Source organism: Chenopodium album, chromosome 26 (genome assembly GCF_948465745.1).
Source record: "Chenopodium album chromosome 26, dcCheAlbu1.1, whole genome shotgun sequence".
Lineage (NCBI taxonomy): Eukaryota > Viridiplantae > Streptophyta > Magnoliopsida > Caryophyllales > Amaranthaceae > Chenopodium > Chenopodium album.
Genome location: NC_137859.1, coordinates 13654879 through 13660917, shown reverse-complemented (window position 1 = coordinate 13660917; position 6039 = coordinate 13654879).

The following is a 6039-nucleotide window of genomic DNA, read 5'->3' as shown; positions in this document are numbered from 1 at the left end:
ATCTGTTAGGAATCAGGCTGAACGTACCTCTAGCCGAACCTCGCACAAGTGTGTGTATACCTCTGTAACACCTCCAATTTACTAGCTAATAATAAAAAAATAAACAACGGAAAAATAAACAACCTTTTAATAAAATTGCGGAAGCATACACCTAAATCGGAGGTATTACCGCCACACTCGACAACTTGTCAAGTGCTAAGGCTTACAAAAATCCCAATAATTACAACCCAATAAACCTAGGTGAGCTATTTATACAACTTTACAAACTCGTTATAGCATACTAATCGAAACACTTGAGCTCCTTTAGCTGCGATCACTTCATTAACCTGTTTAGATAAACTTGACTGCTCACCATTAAGGACAAATTCCAAAATAGATCGTCGCAGGGCCACCATAAGAAAAAGACATGGCCGCAAACACAAGTAGCACAACAAAATAACACACACACGTCAGCAAAAAGCTGAGTAATCACCACATGTCAGAATACATAGTATAACAAAATAATCAACATTACTAGCTCAATTAAACAATGTAGTTCAAACTACATTACACATTGTACTCTGAAAAAGTAACCATTGATCAACTCAACCTCGAATAATAATACGAACCTTTACTCAATTAACTCCTCTAACCAATAAGTGTGCCATGCTCGTTGTTCTACACCTAGCCTTGGACATGGGCAATTCGAATAACAAACCAACAAGTATAAAAACTTGAATGCTCCCAATAACTAGAAAACACCTTGAACCAGACCACATACGGGTCAATTCCCACTGTAGGGGACCATAGAAAAATATAAATAAAGATTGTACCGCATTCTTAACTCATGATCATTATCTCATTACCAACATGCCAAGGACTAAAGTCTATAACGCCGAGCCTCAAACCAAGAATAAAATATAATTCTCAACCTTTTGATCTTATACATCGATCAAATAATAATTCACAAACTAATAATAATAACTCAACAATGGCACATGTTCCCAAATAATACAACAATTTGATTCATAAAACATCTCGACTCTTAGGGAAATAATATTATCACCCAAAAATAATTAATTCTCAACCCAAAATAATACTCTGCATTAATAACCCTAAAACCTCGGTAAAACAATACTCCCTATAACAACAACATTAAAAACCTATACAATCAATTAATACGACAATTAAATTATACAATACAACAAATAATTACATATATATATAAATTTTGTTCATACAAATAATAAGTCATAAAATTTACACACAATAATACGAAATACAATCAATACAAACAATAATCTATAATCAAACAACTCCAAGAAGATCGTGTGATTACCTTCCAGAAAGCCGAATTCAAGGTCACACGAGCACACATCTTAAAAATTGCAATAATCTACATACATACATGAGGCTGATGCTCCTTGTAGAATAATGATTAGATTCCCACAAAGAATTCCAAGAAATATGATGACTTATATGAAATATGCAAAGTGCTTATAATTTGCATGAATCATTGAAACGAAGGCTGATGTTATGACTTAAGATAAAATAATGGGTTGGGTTTCTTGATGAGTTGACTTTGTTTATGCTAGAAAGAGTTATAGAATGATGAAGATCAAGGTATCTACGATCGTGTGATGATGGGTAAAAGTATGGTTGAATCATGATAAATTTAATATAGGTTTAGAGGTATTGCTTGGTAAAGAAATCAATCACAAAAGATATGCAAACGGCAGAAGTAGAAAATAAATCATAAAGCAACAAAAACTCCATTAAAATGATTAGGGTTTAGTAATATATATAGATGTTGATAAAAGAGTCCTATTTAAATTAAAATAGGGTTTTAAAACTTTCCGAACTCTAGATAAAAATATGAGATTAGGAAAGTTATTTAATAAATAAAAATAAACTATTCTTTATAGAATATATATAGGAATAATTGCCCGAAATAATCCCACCTTTGGGCCGTCCGCTAAAAATAATCCCACCTTTGGGTTATTTTTAAATAATCCCACCTTTACCCTCAATCCGCTCAAATTGGTCCCAAGTGGCCTGCAACCGATTGAGTAAGTTTTTTTTAAGGGTTGTAACGTGGTTAGGCTAAAGCTTAGAGAAGAAGGGGATAAAGGCTCAAGACCCTAGATAAGCCCCCAGGGTGTGCAACCTTGCTTTTGAATCTTTATATTTTTATGCTTGAGGCTTTTGACTCTTTTTTAGCTCTCTTTCTTTTTTTGCTTTTGTATTTTTTTTCTTTTTCTTATTGAGTCTCTTTTGTAAGTGTGGGCAATCCCGATCATGCGGTCTATCACTCACTTGGAATTCTTGTTTCTCAGGCACGTACTGAGCACTCGGTAAGAAACGCAATCCGAGACGTGTTCTTATCAAAGATATTTTCATATCATAGACATTGGAACATTTGCCCTTTTGTACACTTTTATTTATTTTTTTCTTATTTTTGCTATTTTAATATTTTGAAGTGGCTCAAGCTTTTAATGAAATTGAAAATTGCATAAGTTGCACACCATCTATCCCATCCCAAGGTTAGGTAGATGTGGGTTGAAGAAAGAAAGGTCTATCGTTAGACGAGGCTCAAAGTGGTGTATCAAAAAAAGATTATATATTTTTGGATGGTGAAGATGATATGATATGGCTAAAAGGGGTGCCTCTAATCATTGGTATACCTTGTGCTTAGTTCGACTTTATTTTTTTTGCTTTTATTTTTTTTTTTATTGCAATGCAATGATCATATGCAAGAAATAAAATGCTCATTTTATTAAAGGGGGAAAATATAAATAACCTACAAAGTAAATCTAGGGAAAATAAAGGGTGTCTATGCTAGACTTATTGGGGAAAGGGATAAAAAAGAGGTCATGAAATCTTGTCGTTGAAGCTCGCCTTGTGTCGTTTGCTTTATCATCACCCGGTCTTCTTGCTAGCCAAAGGCAATGGGATCTTGTTTGCTTCTATGAGATATTGAATGAGATTTTGAAATGTGTAACATTCATCCGTGGTATGACCATTTCCTTGATGGTACTTGCAGTAAGAGTTGGGATTCCATCTCGAAGATCGCTTTTCTGGCGTTGGATCTTCAGTAGGGCCAATAGGTTTGATTAATCCTTGACCATAGAGACGATCGAACGCAACATCATAGGTCATTCTAATGGGTGTGAGCTCTCTTTTAGGTTTCTTCTTAGATCCTTGATTATCCATAGCTAAGACATCGTTATTGTCAAATAAAGGTACCAAAATTGTTACTAGAGTGGGCGTTTTCGGAAGAAGAAGGATTGTCGTTCTTCTTTCCTTTCCAGCCACTGTAGTTACCATTGTTAGTAGCTTTTTGCTCTGCGAGGTCATCTTCGATTTCAATGCCTACGTCATAGACGGCTTTGAAAGTATTCAAATTATGTTGATATTTCAAATGCTTTGAATATTTCTCTTGGAGATTCTTGATAAACATCCTTACAGATTCTTTTTCGGTGGGTACCTCAATCATCTTAGCGGAAGTTTCCCTCCATTTATTAAAGAAAAAAGTAAAGCCTTCATTCTCTTTTTGCCTTAGCATCTCAAGTTGTCTATAGTCGGTTTTGACTTGAATATTACACTTATATCTATCAATGAAAGCGTTTTTTATTCCATCCTAAGTAGAGGTTTTCTCTTTATCAAGAGAGAAGAACCAATGTTGACAAACGGTTTCTAAAGATAGTGAGAACAAGGAGTGGAAAATATTCTTATCAATCCCCTTAATGTTCATTATAGTTTCAAAGGCCCTTAAGTGGAAATAAGGATTGTCCGTTGGCTTGAACTTAGGGATGTCGTTGGCATTGAACTTCTGCGGAAGAAGTTCCTTGTCCACCGAGACCCCTTGCGAGCTAATACTCTGGAACATATAGTCATTGGATATTTTGCTCAAGCTATCTTGCATGAGCTCCATTTGTTATTGCCTCAAAGGGTCATTGATTTGAAGAGTTAAAGCCTTCAACACTTATGTTATGTTAGCCATTTCTTTCTTAAGTTTATTGACTTCTTCTTGGCTTGCCATTATCTTCTTAGCTTTTCTGTTCCGACTGACTGGTTTATCAAAAAGTTGTACTTGAACAAAGGTGTTGTCCTTGATTAATCGCCCTTCCTTTCTTGACCACGCACTGTAAATTAAACCATTTTTTTGTTTTAATGACTTGACTCAAATTGACTTTGACTTTACTGGTTTAAAAAGCAAAAAAAAAAAAAATTGGGTGTATATTTTTGGGAATGGGTTCAAACAAGTGGTTTGATTGGAGGATTAATATCCGACTTACCCCCCTAAAAAAAATGACGGAAAACACGCACATACACGACTCTCTAGACACGGTCAAAGTGTGACATACATGTTAAGTGAGTGCTTTATTAGTGAGTGCTAGTGACATGCTTTGACTCTTGTGTATGACCATGGGACTAAGTGCTTTGACTAGATTAAGTACTAAATATGGCTAAAGCCATTAACAAACTGGTCAAACTGATTAGCAAACTATTTAATTAGACTCGTTGTGATGACTCGAGCAAAAATCTGAACTGTCGCTGAAAATTGAAGTTTGTCGCCAGACGACAAAATCGTCGCAAGGCGACAAACAACAAATTTTGGCGCCACAGCCCAAACTTCTGCGCCATTGCTGGAACATTAATCTGGGACTGTTTCTAGTATTTCTACTCTGAAGGGACATGTCTAAAGTCGTACTAAGTCAGTTTGATTGTTTTATTAGCCTTTAATTAGTCAAATTAATTAATTCATTAATTAGAAAAAGTCCTTTTAGTCATTAACTAGTTTATTTAGACTTAATCACAGGTCAAACAAACGATTAGCACGAACACATAAAGGTTATGCACAAACAAAGAATGCACAAGTAATCAAGTAGTCACAATATGATGCAATGAGTTTGCAACCTGACCATGGCTCTAGTTCTCTAAAGTTCAAGGATATAGGTTAGTCAAAAAGGGTCCATGGTTATGAGTCCAGATGCATCGCGCGAAAGCCTTACCTTTGGAAGGGTTGGCGCGTATGGATGGGACCCCGCAAGTTAAACTTGCTTCCACGGTTTGGTGGACTCACAAACTCGGATGTACCCGTCGTTGCCAGGAGCGTCCGATTGGTTAGATGGAGTGTGAAACCCTAGAGGGTTATGGCGATATGTAGAACACATATGGGTTTCTGAAAGCAGAGAAAAACTCAATCAGGAAGTAGAATCGAGCCAACAGTGCTAGAACCAGTTAAAACAAGAAGGTAGAGTTCTGGCTCGGTATTGGAAGAACTTGGCACCAGACTACAGAGACTATCGCCACAAAAGTAACCCTGTTGTCAGACGACAAAATTGTCGCCAGGCGACAGAATCACTGTACAGACGACAGGCTCTGTTTTCTAGACGCTAGTTCCTACATGCCTCAGCAGGAATCTGTGTTCTTAGAATTTTCCAATTTTCGCAGTATTATTTCGATTCTAGTTGTGAAAGATATTTCTCAAATTTCCAACGTGTAAAAAGCCTATGTTTTTGGCTCATTTCGGATGGTCTATCCAATGAGGACCTTTTTTATGCATATGACAATAATGTTAATCAAACTAACGCACATGAAATACTTAGAACTTTTTGAGTCTCATCCGCTTATTCTAAATTATTGCCAAAATAAATTTTAGGAATTAAAATAGAAATCCTCCCCAATGGAGTCGCCAAAAAACTGTAGGGAATATTTCAAGCATTACCCCAAACTTGAACCCCACTGTGATCATACACTTAAGCATGGTGACGTCCAAAGGGAAGAAAGCTAGAGCAAAAGAGTCGCCAACAAGTTTTAGGAACTTGTAAACCGTTCACAGGGTGACGGTTACACCCCTTAACGATACATGAGATCGACAACTCCAATAGGTCTAGAACCAATCAGGGTTCGGGGATGAGGGTACGAATCCAATCTAAAAGAGATTAAACCTGCCTTATAAAATAGGCCTCTACTTTATTCTACTCGTATTCATGTGCACTTTCTGACTAACATGCAAACATTAGGTTAACCCTAAACCTGTTTAATATATGTTGG